The sequence below is a fragment of the Hetaerina americana genome, unplaced genomic scaffold (genome assembly GCF_022747635.1).
Source record: "Hetaerina americana unplaced genomic scaffold, ioHetAmer1.1.p SCAF_102, whole genome shotgun sequence".
In the NCBI taxonomy this organism is placed as follows: Eukaryota; Metazoa; Arthropoda; class Insecta; order Odonata; family Calopterygidae; genus Hetaerina; species Hetaerina americana.
The window spans coordinates 607,960-628,358 of NW_027286093.1; the positions used below are offsets into that span (position 1 = coordinate 607,960).

A 20,399-nucleotide genomic window follows, 5' to 3' on the forward strand; every position below is an offset into this window, starting at 1 on the left:
CGTTAAAATTAAATGTACTTCATATAAAAAGTAGAAACATCGCAGCTGTTCAAAATGAATTTATTTAATTGAAATCCAATGTGTTGCCGAGAAAGGAAACCATTTTTCGCTTAAGTCATCGATTCAGAACTTTTCGTAAAACTTGACGATTATTGTTGGATAATTTTATTCGAATGGGTTTACCTTTTGGCGCAAAGACGGTTGCAAAGGTAATTCAACCTTCATGAGTTTTAGGAAACGGGAGTATAAGACTGAGGAATTGGGATGAGAGAAGCGAAAAAGGAAATGGATAAGGGAACAGGCGGGTGGGGTCGGGTTGTTCTTGAACTGGCGAGCAAAGGAGAGAGACGGAGAGAGATGGATGGCGGAGATGGAGCGAGGGAGAGGGGCCGCTCTCTCGGAGGGAAAATTGAAACGAATGGGGAGGGGGAGAAAGGATAGGATGGGAGAGGGAAGCTTCTGGATTGTGAGGGGGAAGGGAAGGCATTGTCTAAATGAAGGAAGGTGTGAAAGAATGGGGCCAGAGGGAGAGACTGCGGTGTGAAGGAAGTCAAGGGGCAAGGAAGGGATGCAGGGAGTGGGGAGTTAGGAGATGGCAGAGCGGAGGAGGAGGAGACGGCAAAGAGGCCAATGGTGGTGGCCGGGGGAGCGGGAATAGGGTTTTTTGATTGGAAAGGGGCGTGTGGGGTGCAAGGATGGCGGATATGGGGAGACGGGAAGGGCATAGGCGTGGCAAGGGTGGCAGCGGAATATGGGATAGGAAGGGCGAGGAAACGAGGGAGGGAAGGAAGAGGGTGAGGGGAAGGGAGTGAGTGTGTGTGGAAAAGAGATGACAGGTGTAGGGAGAGGGTGGATGGGCGGCCACTGGAGACATGGTGGAGTGGGGTGAGAGAGAGAGATAGTTGAAGAGGAAATACAAGGTGGGATTGGCAAGGGTGAAAAAGGCATGTAGGAAGCAATTGAGGGAATGGGTTACTGATCTTTATCGGCGATCTCAATCCATTGAGAACCAATTTCTGTGTGATACAGGACTCTTTGCTATTCTCGCCACGGAAATTTTTTTATCCCTGAGTTGTCAGTACATAACGGTTGTGGGTAATTCCACGCGAGGATTAATAATTTCTCATTGAACTTCTTTATCCTCTTTAATAGTGAAACTGAAAAGTAAGATTCAAAGCTCTAAATTTTTATGTTTTCAATTCAACAATTTCAGAGCGTAAATATCATTCGCCTTGATCGGGATTCGAACCCGGACCCCTCTATGTCCGGCCGAGTACTTACCCAGTTAAGCTATCTAGGCGTCTCCCTAAACTCTGAAATTGTGGGGGCTTTGAAGGAACAAGATGTTGTGACAAAATACCGTACATGCAATATCGCAGGTATTCGTAGTCGCGCGCAACGCGTCACAGTCCACCAAACTCTGAAATTGTTGCATTGAAGTGCATATTAGCGGATGATTCGGTTAAATGTTACTTATTCGGCGTCTCTCGCAGTTTCTTGAAATTTGTATGTTTTTCGTCACGTTGCATTCTCAACCTACCTTGAGCAGTCTCTGACAGATACCATAACTGCAAATTTTTTTTGCCTTAAAGTCGGAATGAGCGCTGCGCTAGTGAATTTACGAAGAACAGCGTCTTTTAGGTTCCCTTTGATGTTGGCTCTTTAGAAGTGACAACAGTTTCGCAGACATTTCGTCTAAATAAATCTATCACTATAAGTCCTCTGAAATGTTCATGAAACAGTTGTCCAACGAAATAGATTAGCACAGTGATTAAGAAACCATCATTTTTTGATAACATTGATCTTTTAAAACATGTGGTCTCATGCCCTTGGGTAGATTATTTATTATGGTTTATTAGTAATGAAATGTCTTTTTAAATACGATACAAACTCCAGATCAAGCTAAAAAATATGGCTGAAATTTTGTGGGGAAAGTTGAGATTAACTTTCTTGTTTAGTACATGATTTAGCGAAGACAGAGCCTATGCAGGTAACATCAAACCAAAGCTAAGGCTTACAAACAATAGGACAGAAAATAGTTAATTTACATAGGCTGCAGTATTTCAAAGCAAATTTCTAATGCTGCAGAAAGTAGTTTAGGAGGCATCGTAAGTCTCGCAATCAGTCATTGAAGATAGTAATTAAAATATTTTTAGGCAGGGACAAACTGGAACTGACATTGAATTTCTTTATGTGCAGACCAAAGCGAAAGAGTTTCATTGTAAGTGACGTAGGGTGTATAAATTAAGCGATAAATGATGATAAATGTATTTTGAATTGATACATAGAGGAATGCATGTGCGCTAATTTTCGAAAATAAAAGAAATTATTGTTAATATTGCAAGTTCATGTACTTTACAATCATAATGACATAACAGGATGTCCATAATAATTGCTGAATTACTTTTAGACCTCGTTAAATATCAATGAAAATTAGGCTAACAGTGAACAAGCACTTATTTGAAGGCCCTTGGAATCCTCTTTTGAAAACACGTGTACTCATCTTGGAATGTTTTAAAAACACCTGCAGATATGCTGCTGTAATTTACAGTGGCTCCATTAAATAACGAATTTTTCCAACATTTCTTTTTGCAATAATTACGTTTACTATTATCACGGATATCATGATTGTTTTTCCTGAAGAAAGACCACTTAAATATTTTCTTCCGTAGACAATGACAGGTCAATCTCCCTATTTATGAGATATTTGGATTCCTCGTGTACTTAGTGAAAACTTGTTTGCCTGTCTAATTTCCAATCCCAATATTGTGATTCTCAAATTAAAGTTCTCAGCATACGAGTTCTCGTATTTCATGCCCTTCATTCACTTTCAAACTTTCTCCAAGAGCATATCGCTCCTTACCTCTGGATCATTTAGAGCTGCTTAACCTGTTAATTTAAAATATGGATCCTATGCACCACAAGAATATTCCAGAGTAGGTCTAAAAATTGACTTAAAGCCAAATTTTTTCTTGTTCATCCATTTTTTACTTCAAAACTAAATAGAAAGAGCATAAATAAGGAGCAATACCATTATAGAGTTCTAATTTGTATGAAATTTGCAAACGGTTTAATCAAAATTATAAATGCTCGGAAAAAGATAACTACTCTTTTGTAGCTATGCCTACACCTTATAGGTTCGAGGGTCTCACGGTTTGGACGAAATAAATAGACACATCGGTGCTTGCGCTTAAAAAAAAGACCAAGAAGTTCCGATTTATAGTGTGATAAATATATAGCCAATGTGTTAGACCTATGTTTTCTCGAAAAAAATACTAAAAGAGGTCACGAACGCGGCGCAAAAGAAATTCTAAAACGGAAATAATCGGAGTGGAGTCACGTGGGAGTCAGAGGCGGCGGGGCGGGGGCGACAGGGGAGCACGGGAGAAAGATTACTGCGGGAAAAGAAGGAGTAGCGGAGAAGGAAGAAAAGAAGAAAAACTCATGGGCGGTGGAGGGATTGTGAGTGATAAGGGGGGGGGGAAGAGCGCGTGGGCGTGGTCTTCCTCTCCGCGCGAGGAGTAAGGGCCCAAATCGAGGGCAGGACGGTGAAGGGGAAATGGAGGGGTGGCGGACGTAGGATGTGTCCTGCCAGTTGTATAAGCGTAGTTTAAAATGCTCTCGGAATCACCACTAGATGTTAGCCCAAGCGCAACGAGTATCCCGCGTAGTAATAGGTAGTCCTTTATGAGTAAACACGTAACGCGTAAGTGCTCTGGGAAGAGATCTGTGGTGCGGACGCCTATCTGTTGTTGTTCCCGGTAGGAGAAGTAGTAGTTTTTACGGGAAGTGACCGACAGCTGAGGTCATTTGCGCCATTAGGGACGGACAGGAAAGGATTAAGGGCGAGGAGAAACCCGGCGTCAGCATTAGCGTACTCTTAACGAAAGGCGCTAAGGGGTCCGCGGCTTAATATCCCATCCGACGGACGGCGCATTCACTCAAAATACTATCCACAAAGCACCTCAAGTAGGGATCGAGATACCACTGAAATATATCTGCCAACTCCGTTATTCAAACCCGAGTCCTGTGGCTTGGAATCCAGTACATTAGCCACTGCACCATCCCAATCTTAATTGTTGTTCCCATTTAGTGATTTGTGAAGATGGAAAAAATTGAGAATCGAGAAGTGATTTAATGCTTCGTAAAAAAAGGTATGAAATCAAAGGAAATTCATGTCGACTTTCAGAACACTCTGGAAACTCTGCCATTTCATATTCCGTTGATATTAAGTGAACAATTGTGTTTAAGTTTGGTAGTGACAGCTAATACCACGATCCTGGAAGTGTTCCGCCAAAATGTGCCACTATCCCAGAAAGAGTTGCACAAAATGGTCATGGAAGATCGCCGACTGAAAGTAAGAGGAATAGCTGAATATGTTGAAGTTTCATCTAAATGGGCATAATCCATTTGCACTGTGACATTGGATATCAAAAATTATTTATTAGAAGGGTGTCGCGACTCTTAACACAGGATGACACCGTAATTTACGAGCAATGTTGCAACCGTTTTAAGAGCAACAAACAATAGTTTCTGTGCAGGTTTGTGACCGAAGATGAAACTTTAGTCCACTTATATACACTAAAAAGACAAATAAACAGTCAAAGCAGTGGGAACATGCTGATTCACAACAACCAAAGAAAGCAAAGGTAAAACGGTCGGCCGGAAAAGGTGATGGGTTCAATTTTTAGGGATACGAAAGGGATTCTGCTGATGTATTATCTTCCCACTGGTCCAACAATTACTGAGCGATACTACGTTAACCTCGTGGACTAACTACAGAAAAGATACACGAAAAAGGCGAGGTTTTGGCAAGGAATAAAGTAATCTTTTATCCAGACAATGAACCCCCACACACAAGGATCGTTGTCATAGAAAACGTTAACTAAAGTATCACACCCGCCTTGTTTGGCTCCATCAGGTTTCCATCTCTTCCCTAAGCTCAAAATTGTCATCGGTGGACGGAGATTCTCTTCAAACAAATATCTAACATCCGAAGTAGACCGGTATTTGGCAGGCCTGAAGAAATCTAATTTTCGAGATGTGTTCAAGACTTTAGAGCATCGCTGGACGAAGTGCATCAGTGTACTGTGATACTACATTGAAAAATAAAAAACGTTTTACTCCGAATAGTCCTTCATTTCTATTCCATTCCGAGAACTTTTCAAATTAACCGTAATATTGGTGTGTTAGCTCGGGAGGGATGTCATGTGTGCCCGGGGAGTGGGAGCGTGTTAGGAGCCGTGACTGCAACGGGAAAGAGGAAATGAAAGAGCAAATTGAAAAATGGGCGACGGTAGTGAAGAGGAGGACGGGACGTGTGAGGGGAAGGGAGCGGATTAATTAGAAATAGAAAGGGGGCGGACTGTGGGCGGCGTACTTTTATATTTCCACTTTTGCTCGTGTGCGTCCGACTCCCCCCCCCCCCCGTCTGTTTTTCCAGCCATGTGCTTTGTGCGTGTCGCCGTGGATTCCGGTTTTGTGTGTGAACGGGGGCAGGCACGCTGTCCGCAAAATGCAGTAGAAGTGAGGCGGTGGATTTAGGGGGTAGAGAGTTGAAAGGCAGTCCGAGATATCGGGAGATGATGATGGCGACGATGGGGCACGTCCCAGGAGGGAATTACATTTACCTCAGGGTTTACAGACGGACCAGCCAAGCAACTTTGGTCCAAGTGGTCCTTGAAACAATTTTTTCATCCTACGTTTATTTTGGCAGATGAAAAAAATTTTACAAGGTTTAAATAAAAAAAGTTATGGTGACAATTTTTTCCTGACGTGTGCATGAAGTGCTGAATTCAGGCCATCGGTTTAAGTGTCTCCATGATCGCTGATCGTATTTTGACATTTATAAGGTGACAGTGAACACCTTTATAAATGAAAATTTGGCAATGCAAAAGATATGCGCTAAACTCGCCCCGAAAGCCTTGACGGACGATCAAGGGCAGAATCAACGGTCTACTTGTGAAGACATGCAACGGCATCACGACGATTTCCCAACTCCCTATCAATCCTCACTTCGCAAGAGCACATTATTTCCTATTCCCAAGAGTGTATTCCTCCATCCCTTAAAAGAAAACCAGCATGGGACCCTAAGTTCCGTCAAAGAAGCATGAACGCGTACTCTTAAGGACCTTCTGGAATCCACCTAAGAGGGAGCCTTCGAGCCGTGGAAAAACCGCTGGTAAAAGTATGTTGACGTTCAAGGGCAGTACTGATTGAAGAATTGTGAAGTATGGTAGCAATATCTGAAATAAATATAATATATTTCGGAAACTATTTCCTATACATTTTTTGCAAACCATGTAGAAATTAGTCTGTAGTATTAATTTACTAGTTCTTGTTTCGTTAAAAATAATGTTTTAACTCTTTTCTAAATTAAACCACGGTTATTAATGATGCATACTGGTAACATATTCTACAGAAATAATGCTTCACATTGATTATTTATAAATTATGATTACCTAATTCTTTCGAAGCCAAATTATCAAACCTGTTACTTTAAAATATCTAACGTATTTTTCGACCTTTTAGTCCGGAATAAATGCATTTTTGGAAAGAAATGCATTTTTTCTGTGGATGAATCTCATTCTACAATTGTCCACCTACCTTCGGAAGACGCGACGCTTCAGCATCATTTAAACTAAATATGAATTAGTGTTGGCTAGGATAGTTTGGCTCATTCCACGTACGTTGAAGAGAGGCATGCAAGCCTGTCAATACGGACTCTTGCAGGACCGAGTTCTGGCCAGTAATGCAATATGAACCCGGGTGGCCGGTTTTGTATTGCATTATCACGCCGAAGGGAGGGGTTTAGAATGCGAAGAAGGGACAGAGAAAGTGACGCAGATGATTCGGTCGAGGTGAATGGTGGGAAGCGAAAATGGCCGCGAAGTGGTGGAAACGTAGAGGAGGGGGGGGAGAGTTGGTGTAGGAGGGACGTGGTCGGTGGGATAAATAGGAGGAGGATTTCTCCGGAGAAGAGGGGCTCCTCGCGTAGGGCGGTGCTGGGATAGGGTTGGACGGAGAAGAGGAGGGTGAGGACGCGAGGAGGGGGAATGTGAAAAGGACGGGTGGGGCCTCTCTGAGTTTGAGGGGGTGGGAGAGGGTTGAAAGGGTTGTCGCATGCGGCGGAGAGTGTTTAGCGAAGGGAAATTGAAAGTAAATAGGAAAATTTGACGGAGTCAAAGGGAAAGAGTGAATTCGCGGGTGGGGGGGGGGGTTAAGGTGGGAGGGTGGGTTAAGGTAGGAGGGAGGGATGGAGGTTATTTTCGTGGTGGAGGAAATTTCGTGCGCCTGCGACTCTTTTGTGTACGAGCGCTCTTTAGTGCAGGAGTGTTCCCCTTGTGCAGAGAGAGGGGTGTTGCCTGGGGTGGGAAGAAGAGGAGCGCCAGGAAGGGAAGGGTTAGGGTGGGAAGGGCGCAGGAATTAGATGAAAAGAGGGATTAGGTGAATGAGGAGCGAAAGGTAAATGAGAAATAAAAGGGAGGGTGTGGAGAAAGGGAATGGGGGTGGAGTTTTGGATTCGAGATCGAGGCGGGGAACAGTGCGTCTGGCAGGGGAGGGCATTGCATGGAAGTTAACGTAACGATACAGGGGAAGAAAACTAGAGATTTAGCGCATATTAAGAAAGGAAATGGGGAGAGTCAGAGGGCGCTCGTTATGTGCTTCCCCCTCCTCTGAACGGAGGAATTACCGTGGGTGGAGGACAAAGAAAGACCAGGGGCTTAGAGAGAGAGTTTGCTTATAGCAGTCAAGAATGGCGAGGTAAGAATCACCTGCATGGTCTTTTAAATAATGTATTCAATCACGCCGCCTCAAAAAGCAACGTACAGGGTTTATATTAAAAAGTATTGATAGCAATTTATTCCTGACTGGTGCGTAAAGTGTTGAATCCAGATCGGCGATTAAGTGTGCGCATTAACGCAGATCATATTGGCATAATAAGATGGGAAAGCGCACACACCAATATCACTGAACATTTGGTGACGCGAAAGATCTACCCTAAACTCGTCCCAAAGGACATGACGGGCAACCAAGTGCAGAGTCGAGTGTCTCCTTACAAAGACCTTCAAAGACTGCATCGCGACGATTTCCCAACCCCCTTATGGTCCCGGCTTGACACTAGCAGGCTATTTCCTATTCACAAAGGTGAAATCTTCCCCCAAAGAATACCACCGGGGAATCCTAAGGGCCGTCAAGGAAGCTTACACGCGTACCATTAAAGACCTCCCGGAATCTCCCTACCTGCTCCCTACCTTACAGCCTTGGAAAATCCTCTGACGTGTCTGGAATGTGTCGATGCTAAAGGGATGTGCTTTGAAGGATTTTTAGAAATTATAGCAATATCTGAAATGAGTATAATATTTTTCCGAAACTTTTCACAATACTTTTCATACAAACCACTGTGGGGCAAGTTACTATACGGGACAAAAATATGAAGGTATGCAATGCTGAAACAGGTTGAAGTCTATGAATTACTATTATGACGGAATCAGTCAATTGTACCATTATCCTTACGCGTAGCTATCATCTGTGCCAAAATGTCACGGAAAACTTCTCGAGTCCGAAGAAAAACCAAATATTTGATTCGCTGGAAATGATCTTAGCTGCCAGCCTCCTCCTCAAGACAACTATCCATCTTCCGATTTCGCCATGACCCCTATTTAACATTTTCATTGCCTGGGTTCTAGCGAAATAATTTTTGAAAATGTGGGCGTTATGGATCTCTTCCATGCAGTTTTATTAAAATGTTATTTTTTTGGAATATTTAGAAATATTTCATAGCTTTGGGGCAATTTAATTAATATTCTGCCATCAAGAATCATCACCCTCATTTTTGTCATTAATGTCACATTATTAGTTTCTTCAAATGTTCATGATTAATTTTAAAGAGCATAGAGTATTTGCCAAATACCACACAGTGGAATTATTTTCTCGTGTGCAAAGTTTGGGCAGTTTTTTTCTGTGCGAGGGCGTGAAAGAGTAGTTGTGAGTGCGCACTGAAGGGGAAAATGACGTTTTATTGCAAAAAAGGCCTTGAAGTGTAATGAAATTTGAACAAGACTCGCCTTGTTTCAGGGTATTAGTAGTATTTAGGGGGGGCGACCGACAGCTGAGGTTAATTGCGCCATAGGGGATATACAGGAAAGGATGAAGGATGGAGAGAAACCCGGCGTCGGCATTAGCCTACTCTTGACGAAAGGCGCCATGGGGTCCGCAGCTTAACGTCCCATCGGGCGGACAGTGTACTCACTCAATGTGCCCTCCACAAAGCACCTCAAATAGGGATCGAGATACCTTTGAAAAATGTTCAACACAGCCGGGATTTTAACCCAGGCCCTCTGGGTGGTAGTTAGTACGTTAGACCCCGCACCATCTCGATCCCCCCTTGCTTAGGAATGCGGGTGTAAAAACAATCCATATTACATTGAATGCGTGAAAACTATCGGGAAAAAATCTTAGATAAATTTCAGATTGAACAGATTTATTTCAGACATTGGCACTACAATACCACAAAATTATTCAATCGGTGCATAAAATGAGCTACGGCACACTTTTGCCAGCGGCTTTTTTACACCTCGAATACTCCCTGGTAGGGGAATTCCGGAATGTCCTTAAGGGTACGCGTGCAAGCTTCTTTTGGGGCATTTGGGATCTTATGGTGGTGTTATTTGAGGGAGGATTTCATTTTTGGAAATTTTCATACTCCATTGGAAATAAAACTGTGCGCTGCAATAGCAAATCCCGCGACTTGCAAAGTGCGATTTGTGATTGGGTTTTTACTGGCAAAAAACTGCTTACCAATCGAAGTTCATAGGCAATTCCATTTTTAAATTTTAAGAAGACGGAGTAATGAGTGAAGGCGGAGTGAGGCAGTGGTGCATTCAGTTTTAAAAGAGCCGTAACAATGTTCGAGGCGAGGGCCGCAATGGCCGGCCTAGCCTTGTGCCAGATGGCCTGACGGATTGCCAGTTCTTGGACATCATGGACATACTATATGTCTGTTATCTCTTAAAATAACTACACCACTGACGCATAATAATGCCACTCTTCACTTAGTCGGTCAGCAGAACAAATTTCTCGGTGAATGTCAGCACTTTGAAATTAATTGCCAGTAAAAACCTTAACACTGAACGGACTTCCAATAGGCGGGAATTTCTATTGTGTTGTCCATGTTGACTCGTTACTGTAAACAAACAACAAGCGGTGAGACCCTCCAAACACAGCAACTTTAGGTGTACTGCCCAAGTGTGTGTGTAAGTGTCAATACAGCAAATATTTGGCTCCCCCCTCTTCTTAGCATGCTACACGAAAACGTAAGTTACTTTCTGGGCAGACCTCGTATAATTATCGCAATACCGTTGCAGTAACTTCCAGAGAGAAAGTTCTAAGTTCCTTTAGATTCCTCCCCTAAACGAATTCATACTCATTTTAAACCGTATATTCGCCGCAATATTTAACTGTTTAAGAAAGATTTGATTCTAATTTGTAGCAATGGAAACGATTTCTCATTCGTATTCCGGCTACGAAATTTTAAGCTATGCCCACGCTTTTTCACACTCATGTGATCCCTCAATTTACTATTTTGAAATGTATTGAAATTTCCAGATCGGGCATATGATGATTCAATGAATGCCCGATGAGTTATTTAATGTTAATAAAGTAATTAAATTAGGGAAGTTACCCTTTCATGATCAATCATTCTATTGACATGAAATTCTCTATATGCATCGAAATTTCGTTTATTGATGTGTCATTATAATTGGTTGTATTCCAATTAAATTGAGTGGTCTAAGCGAGTTTTTTTGTTTCTAACTCTACCATGTGTACCAGTTTTAGCAATGAAATCATATCATTCAATTCAGTTCGTATTATAAGTGTATTAAACGAATTGCACATCTTAGTTTGCCGTTAATTTGCTTCTTGGTAAAGCGGACAGATAAAACCAATTGAATAACCTTTTCAGTTTCAATTAATTAGTTAATGAAACTGATTACCCTCAGGCAAACCGAAATAATTATTTGCTTTTCTCATTGCGTCAGTTTCGCCAATTTAATGTTATTATGAAAATCTACTCATATTTCTAAGAGGAAATTGATATTTTAGTTGATTAATAATTGATGCAAAGATATTAAATAATTATATTCATTATTTCTCCTGCTTGAATAACTCTTAACGAGGACTTTGAAACTCCGATTTACGACGCATACTTTGTCGTTGAGGCATGTGGAACAAACTATCTTGCTTGCTTAAAAATCTGTCAGAATCAAAATCATATGTACTAAAGGTTAGAGCAGGCACCCTATCAGAAGTCAGCCAAACATAAAGTAAATTTCCTGCATTTTATCCTGAAAGCAAACTTTTCTAAACGCCTGTTTATTCATGCTATTTTTGTAACTGCGTGTTAGTGAACGATCACTTGGAAACTTTGGATAACATTTAGTCTTCCTAAACTTAATGTTATCCAGATGTTTTTGTGGAATTTAGATCTACTGTACCACTTGAAAAGTTTTAAGAGGGAAAGATGATGAAAATGAGCATAAGTGAGTTAAGCATACTGATCAAGTTATTTTAAATTTTTTTATATAAACATTTTCATTAAAATATACAAATTTATTTGTTGGGGCCCATAAAATATGTACTTCACAATTGCCTGGCTTTCAGTTGTAACTTTAATAAAATATTAGACAAACGATTTCCGGAAGTTAACACAATGAGCTAATTTATTTAATATTAACTATTTCTTCAAAATTTATTTATTTTATTTTACCAATTTTTTGCGAATAATCTTCGTGAGTTCCCTTGATTGCAAAAGACTTTATCCCTGGTACTGATGGTTACTTCAAGTCCCTTTTACTTTTCTCCGAGTAAGGAAGAAAAAGGTTATGGATGGATAAAAGATATTAGAATACTGAAGATTACAGGAGAATGAAATCTGGGTAAGAGGAATAGATGGGTGAAGAAAGGCAACAGAAATACTTAATTCGCACAATACGAAGGAAGTTTCATAAGATTACCCAAAGAAGGAAATCAAGTGGGTGACGTTTGGTAGGTCCTAGAAAAGGTTACTTGGTTGTGTACGGTAGACTAAATATTTTCCAGAATGTCCAAAACGTCTCTCTCTTACGAGACATCATTCCCCTTTCACTCCTCCGCATCCCTTTCTCGTTTTCTTCCCGTATACCTCGACATCGACATAAATACCCAGCGATACACCAAAAAAGTGTGTCAGGGGGTGCAAGAACCATTTAAGAAGGGTAAGGGTTAAGGGAAGATATGGGGTAGGAAGGAAAAAGGGCAAATATTCAGTTAAAAAAAATCAAAAAAAGTGCAAATTTGTTAGTTCACCTAATAAATTAGTTATTTGTTATGCGCCAAATGGGAATAGAAATGAACTACAACCAATACGACAGGCGTCCAAGCATGGCAAGACAGATCATGCAGGCCTCTGCGCATTTCTACGCCACGAACCCTGCGATGGCTCTATCGGGCGACCCATCGCCGTGGAGAATCCAACCCTATCATCCGAGAAGGCGCAGGATTAGTTTGGCCGCGCGCGCGTGTTTTGAGATTTGGCACGGCCGGCGGGAGGGGGGAGGGAGCGGCGAAGGGTGGCCGAGTGCGGGGAGTTGGTGGTGACGGGTCGATATTTCGGTGTCCGAGGGGGTTCACTTTTCGGCCAGTTCCTGTGTTCCGCAAAATTGAACCTCTGAGTGCAATAGCCTCCCTTTTCTTGCTCAGTCTCCCACCCAAGATCCCTTTCCTAATCTTCTCTCCTCCGTCCACATTTGCAACTGCTGCAACCACTGAAAGTATCCTTTCATCCTCTCTCCCGATTGAATTTCGACCACATTAATTCGCTAGTAAGATTATGGCGAATTTATCTAATAATGTTAATTTCTTCACCCTCTCTGACTCATATGGGATGTGTTAGGTTAATGATAAGATTACTGGTTTACTTACCAGAGGGTTTAATTTCCGGGGTCGCCTCTGTCCCATCAGATTTAGATAGGATGAGTCAATTTTTTGGCTCTAAACCTTCCTGGGAAAACATAGTTGGCATAGAGAGAGGAACTGGTCCTCTCAATTACCCTAATGTGTGAATTCACAAGCCGCTGGGATTAGTTCTAAGTGACCTAAACCCTCACTTACACATGTTATGAAAGTAACGTACGTTTAGGACTAGCGCGGCGGTGGGTAGGGCTAGAACCACAACCTTGGTATCTAAACGTCCTTTTTCTCATTAAAAATCCTGCTGTGACAGTGTGCAGACTGTGGTTATTCTACCTTGCTCACAGCTAACTGTTAAAATGTGCGCTGCAATAGAAAATCCCACGAGTTGAGAAGCCCGATCGGTGATTACGTTCTTATTAGGAAAAAACCACAAGCCAATTAAAATTTATAGGCTATTCAATTTGTGAAGTGTACGGAGACGGGGAATAACGAGTGAAGGCAGATTGAGTCAGTGGTACATCCAGTTTAAAAGTGGCCGCGCCAATGTTCACGTCGAGGACCGCACTGGTCGGCTTAGTCTCGTGACAGATGAACTAACGGATTGCAATTTCTTGGAAATTATGGAAATTTGGCCGTTCACTCTTAGATGAACAACACCACTAACGCAAAATACTGTCACTCATTGATTAGTCGGTGCACAGCATATATTTCCCGATGAATGTCAGCAGCTTTGATATCTATGGTCAGTCAAAGCCTAAATCACTAAAAGGATTTTACATTCGGCGGAATTTCCAATTGTATTGCTAATTTTGACTCTCTACAGTTAACGAATGATAAGCAACGCGGCCTTCCAAACACTGCAGCTCTAGATGTGCTGGCCTAGTGTGCGTGTGAGTCAATACAGCAAACATTCTGCTTCCCTCACTACTTCGCTCGCTACACGCAAACGTAAATTACTTTCTGGACAGTCCTCTTAGTAAACCAATCTTTAGGTTGAATAGCCTGATTTTTCTGACATTTTATTATTAACAAGCTTGTTTTAATTATTTTACTTTAATTTCTTTCCAATAACTCTATTGCTAATGTCTATATCTACATAATAATCTACATCTACATAATACCCCGCAAGCCGCCGCAAGGGCGTGTGGCGGGGGGTGTTAGGTCACCAACCGTAAAAAGAAACAATACCACATGCAAAAAAACAACACGGAAAATTACACAAAACTCGGAAACACACACGGAACACGATACGCACGGAACACACATCAACAACACGGAAAATTATAATGTCAATTTAACTCTGAGCACTTGATAGATGAGTTTGAGATGCACATTTAGGTTGAATAGATATATGATATTATTGTAGATATTGTATGTTATTGGTAGCATCAATGACGGGAGAACGTAGCGTAAGAATGGTAGAGGAACGCTGCTGCTTGGGCGGGGCGCCCTAAGAATGAGATGGAAGATATGAAGAACAAAAAAGGATATATATATATTGAATTGAAACAGTGTATCATCAATGAAAAATAAATGATTTAAGTACGATACAATAATTATTGTGAACTATCCTAAGCCAACTTTAATTTAGCTGACTCTACCTTTATGATGATGGATGTCTACCATCAACAATAATGTTGCAGCATAAATTCCACTTCAATATGCTCTCTCACCTCGAAGGGCAGTGTCTTTAGAAGTGAGATAGCATACTGAAGTATAACTCATGTTGCACCACCGTATTAACTATAATTATTTATTTCCATCCTCATGTTCTTTGTAATTCTTAATGTAATTGCAATTAAATCGCAAATTCAGCAGGCGAAGGTGGAAAAAGCTTACTAATTAACGAAACTCCATGGTGTGTTGATGATTAAGTGTTCGGTAATATCATTCAAGAAATAAATGACTCTAGCAATTAACTGGCTTCACAAAATTGTCTTCCTTTTGAGAGAGTTTCAGAGGGTTTCACAGAGTTTCATTGCTTGTTGCTGCTGTTATAACATACTCCCGCTGAGGAAATGAAAATTCTCTGCAACTATATTTTTTAGTTTAATTTCTATTAAAATTTCATGTTCAGGGTTTTTTTTATGGCTCAACATTTGACAAGTAGTTATCCCTTTGAAGGCTGGATATTAACTTTTTTACCATTCGGACGATTACATCTTCATGGCCAATGCCATCGCGCGTGGCATTTTGTGAAATTTAATTCCATTTATTTTCTGTACTTTTTCCGTTTCATCTTTCGCTTTGTTATATTCTCGGAACATGGACCGTTGTAAATGATAGCTGAAATATAATTCTTGGCACACTTTCATGAGCCATAATGGTGGATAACATTTCAAGCGTTTTTATCTCAATTTGAACGGAAGAAGAAGGAATTGATATGTTGCATTTCACACTTCATCTTGTTTGCTCTGATTTTATTTCGGATTTGGTCGGTGTCTATCTTTTTTCTTGTTGATTCGTAGCCATAAAAATGCATTTCAATTTTTATTCAGAGCTATTTCAGTCCCTCTGTGTATTGGGGAGCATGTCACAAATTGTATTTAACCGCACCCCCAAGTTACTATGACATAGATTCCTCGTTCTTTTACGTCCATTTTGGTGACACACGCCAAAACACGCTTACTTTCTACAGTAATTCCTTCTTTAGTATCTTATCAGTATAGAAAATTAATAAACTTTTGGAATTAGATTGGCTCGAATATACATGACATAATATAATAAAACAATTAGTAAATTGACACTTAAGGCAAATTAGCAAACAGTTGGCAAATTAATACTTAAGGCAAATCAGCAATCATTTAACATGTTAATACTGTGCGCAAGTGTCGGTTTATACTCGATTGAGCGCCTAGTTTCCAAGAGCGGCAAAAGTCGAGCATAAATCTGGTTGTTCAAAACTTACAAGCTAGGTCTGGGGCAAATCTTTTGGATTTCAAAATAAAATTAAAACTTTTTAAATTTCATAGTCGTTTAATATTCAAAAAAATTCCAAGGTTTCATTATTTTAGAGCTATTGAACCTTTATTCTACCAAAACATTAATAGTTCTGCACAGGAATTCCTATAACGTTTAGTTCAAGTGGAATATAATCCTTGGTGGTATGAAAATTAGTGCTTATAAAAGTTTATCGAAATCATGTATTTCTTACACATTGGCTTCAAAACAGAAATTGTAAATGTTCATGAAATCTAGTCAGCGCTGGATAATGATTGGACTTACACTACTTACTTAATCACCGCTTCATTCTTGTCCCTGATTATTTATTATACACCACAATGTTAAATTCTTGACTTTAAATTCAGTTTTGTTATAAATAAGGAAGGACTGTCACGCAGTCATATTCATATTGATAATGAGAAAATTTTTCATGATCGTATTTAGTTTTTGAATGAATTTTGAAGAAAAGATTTGGAATTTCAAATAGGAAAAAATGATGAAAATGATTGACAAGACATGAAGGAACAGATAAGTCGCGGAGTGACTTTCCGCTCACCATTCGCTTACACTCTCCTGTGCACGCAAAAATGTCGCTCAAATTGCTGATTGTGCCCGTGAGTATAACGTGATGCAATATTTTTGAAACTTTTAACTTTTTCTAGTTATGATCGGGTCAAGTTACAGTTTTAGAGCAATACTAATAAAAAATGATATATTTTTTGTAAAATTAAAGCGCACCAATCTCACGTTCGCCCGTTTCGCTATCATTAAAAGCATTTTTATTTCCGAATATTAGAGTGTTCTCAAGGCATGGAGTCCGAGAGTTGGAGGACAGCGACGAGGCAGTGGAAAGTTCATTGAAGAGGGCAGCGTGGGGGTTAAGGAACTGCGCCTGTTCGATTGTGGATTGTGATGATCACGTTCGGAGAGGTTTGGCGTTGTCTGACGGAGGTCTTTCGCATCGCCAAATGTTCAGTGTTAATGGTGTGCACTGTCATCTCATCAATGCCAATAATCGATCTGTTATCATATAACCGACGGTCTGAATCCGGTACTTCATGCAATGCATGTCAGGAAAAATTGTCACCGATACTTTTTATACAAATCTTGTTTTTTTTCGTTTTGAGTGGTGTCACCTCGCCGTATTGTCTCTTCGGCTCACCTGTTCCTACCCATCCGCACCCACAAGACAAGGGCGAACGCATCTCCTCTTCCTAATCCCCTCACTCACGAAAGAGTGCGCAGACATATCTCGCCGTTCAAACATCTTCCCGCTTGACAGAACTCTTCACTCCGTTCACGCGTGGCGATCTCAGCCAGAAGAGAGTAAGCAGTCCTCCGAGATGATTTTTTGGCTTTTTTTATCCTCCTCTTTCCCTCCATCCCTCTCCCCTTGCATTCTGCATCTTATTTCCTTTGCTGCTGCCTTACGCCCCCCGTCTTCCTGCCCCCCCCCCCCTTATAGGCACCACGGCTTCTGGTGGGAAGATGGGGGGCTTGCTGGTTTCGGATTGAGAACGAAGGAAAGCGCAAAGGGAAAGCTGAAATTATCCCCTTTCCAATTTCTCAGACTGAATGTCTCAGTTTGTTGTACTTGCCACACGAGTGGCTCGGGAGGCTAGGCTAAGACCAAGGGGTGGTCGCGGTAAGGGGGACCACGTCGAAAGGTGGAGAGGATCACTCTGGGGTTGCTTCCCCCTCTCGCGCAACCCAACAGAGGAATGAAAACCGAGGTAGTGAAGCGATTTCCCCGTGTTATTCTTTCCTTTCCAGCGGGAAGAGGATGTTTCGGAAGTCGGGCATGGTAACCCCGCAAGCATATTTCCAAAGTGCATACGAGGGATTGAGGGTCTGGGAAAGTTGGGCTGGAAGGGGGGGCGGGCTGTGGGGGGTTCTATATGTTAGCAGTGTGTGAGAGAGGGCGGTTCACTTCTGATGAGTGATGAGTTATTTTTGACGAAATCAGTTTCATTAAAAATAAATCTTTTTTTAGCATTTTAGCAGAGATCCTTTCAATTTTTTAATGAAGTGTTAGAAGTTGTATGTTAGCAAGCACTACTGCAGGAAGAAGGAGTTTTGGAATATAGAAGAAGGGTTATTTTTAACCACTTAGTTTAACTGGTAAAAGACACTTCATGAGTGTCGGAATAGATGAATATTGTAAAATCCACGCCGCCTAGAAAACGTAGCCTCAAATTTCACCTGCAAACGAAAAATTATATCTAAATTTCACGATTTAAACTGTTTATTATCTGTTATCTAGTCGCCTCAACAAAAATATTTTTTAATTTTTTAAGGGACTGCTAAAAATTTAGTTCCACGTAAGACATTAAGCATGTCATCTAAAAGTTAAAATTAATCAGTTTCAACACATTTTCAATTAAAAGTAGGATGGAAGACTTAAAACCATAATATCAAAAGAGACAATTAGATAAGAAACAGTTAAAATGCAGTGACAGGAAATTTAACTGCATGTACTTAGTGACTGATGAAGTTTCTCGAGCGTGAGTTAAAAAGAATATTTTTTAGGAGACACCAAAACCAAAATAAGAAAATCTAATTGGGCATACTGTTAAGCCTACCTAACCATCTTAATTACCTATGAAAAATTAACGGTAAATTTCAATGGAAGGGAAAAGTCAAAGAGAAAGCCAAGAACAAATTTATGAAATTTACTTATTTTTATTTATTTATTCAGTATTAGTCCGAAAACAGCACATTTTGGCCTTTACATCGAACTTTTTAACAATGATAACAATGGTAACATTTACAAACACCCAAGTCCTAGATGGAGGTAAACTTTCCCAAAAATTCCCAGGCGGGAATCGAACCCGCGACTCTTGGAATGGCAGACGAGGACGTCACCCCGCCGCCACCGGGGTCGGCAAAAAAATTCTCCCCGGCGGGGAATCGAACCCCGGTCTCCCGCGTGACAGGCGGGGATACTGACCACTATACTACCGAGGATGTGCAAGAAATGAGAGCGTAAGATTCAAAATATCAAACAATCAGTCTTTCTTCTGCAATCCAATATTGAGGATGATTATATCTGATGATGTTGAAATCATATGTTTCAGATCGTACTTTATGGAAAAACCACAGGGTCTGTCCCAAAAATAAGTTAAACGATTTTTCCTGGCAAAGCGGACGCCTGGAGGGGGACAATTTGCGGCGGGAAAAATGATGAGACGTCTTGGGAAAGCAAAGCGTCCCACATCAGTTGTCTGCTGGGCGTAACAGACTGCAAATTGCTATTAGACTGAACTCCTCTTCGACGGTCGCGTCACAAATTCACGATGCCACTTTACATGGAGCAATGATATGAGACAACATTTTTTTTAAAACCGTGAAAATCGGTTTCGGAGACTATGACAATGATTTAAGACGCTTACGGAGACGTAGAAATGACCCAAGTGATGGTTTTCTCCTTGCATAGGATTTTCTGGGAGGGTAACGAGGAGGTTGACGATGAGGAGTACCCTGAAAATCAATCAACAACAAAATGTGATACAAATTTGCAAAAAGTGATAAAAAGGGAAAAGTGGCCCAATTCTGATAGTCCTAGTGTCAGGATGCTAGCAGAAGAGTAAGCTATTATGAAAACCACAATGTATTGCATTCTTAGAGAAGGTTAAGCCATGAGAAAGGTGTGCCAAGATGGTCCCCAAGAAACTGTCGGAAGACTGCTTGTGTGACAATCTTGCCTTAGAACTCTTGAACCACGTTGAAATTGACCCAATTGTTTTAGGATAGGTGATAACTGGTGACGAGTCATCTGTATTTGAGTACCATCCAAGTACAACCCCTTTTGAGCACCATTTTGGATCTCTGGGTTATGTGAAAGAGGCCGTGACAACGTGGATGAACGATAATCCGTACCATAAGCGCACCAGAATCGTGGCAGAGGCGCTGGCATTGATATGTTGATGAACAAGGTTGCTATTTTGAAGCATTTTAGTAATTTGTGCTTTGACCTGCAGTAAAAATTTCCCCTCATTTATTCTACTTAAATTATGGGACAGACTGTGTTTGCTTAAACAATTGTATTTGTCCTCGAAATAATGTTAGAGCCAAAAATCTTGAGTCCTACCCTTACGCGTCACTCACCAGGGAGTCTAACAGAAAACTTGCACATGGGATTGTGCTTTGGATGTTACCATTGGTATCCTGATATCCCGACCTTGCCGTCCTAAGAATACTCTGCTTTCCTGGAGCATGATATTAAAATATGGACATCATGATAATTTTTATCGGAGCCATATGAATTATAGTTCAATTAGTTCTCTTGTTCTTGCCTTTCTCTGATTATCCATTCTAAATGTCAAAATAAGGTAAGCTATCAGTCACATCCCATAATTTTTGTAACACACAACTTGATTAGGAAGCTTGATTAGGGTGATTAATTTCTTCGCAAAATGTCAATGGTGTTTCTCACAGTGAGTGAAGAAATTAATCATTGAATTCCATGGACGATGGCTCAACTTGAAGGAACGCCATGATGA

General features: G+C 40.9%; 1 non-coding gene across 1 annotated transcript; it reads right to left on the reverse strand.

Annotated features, from left to right (window-relative positions):
• Positions 1-18,792: 18,792 nt before the first annotated feature.
• TRNAD-GUC (transfer RNA aspartic acid (anticodon GUC)) lies at positions 18,793-18,864 on the reverse strand. Its single transcript has one exon. It is a non-coding gene; the product is annotated as a tRNA-Asp (tRNA).
• Positions 18,865-20,399: the final 1,535 nt, after the last annotated feature.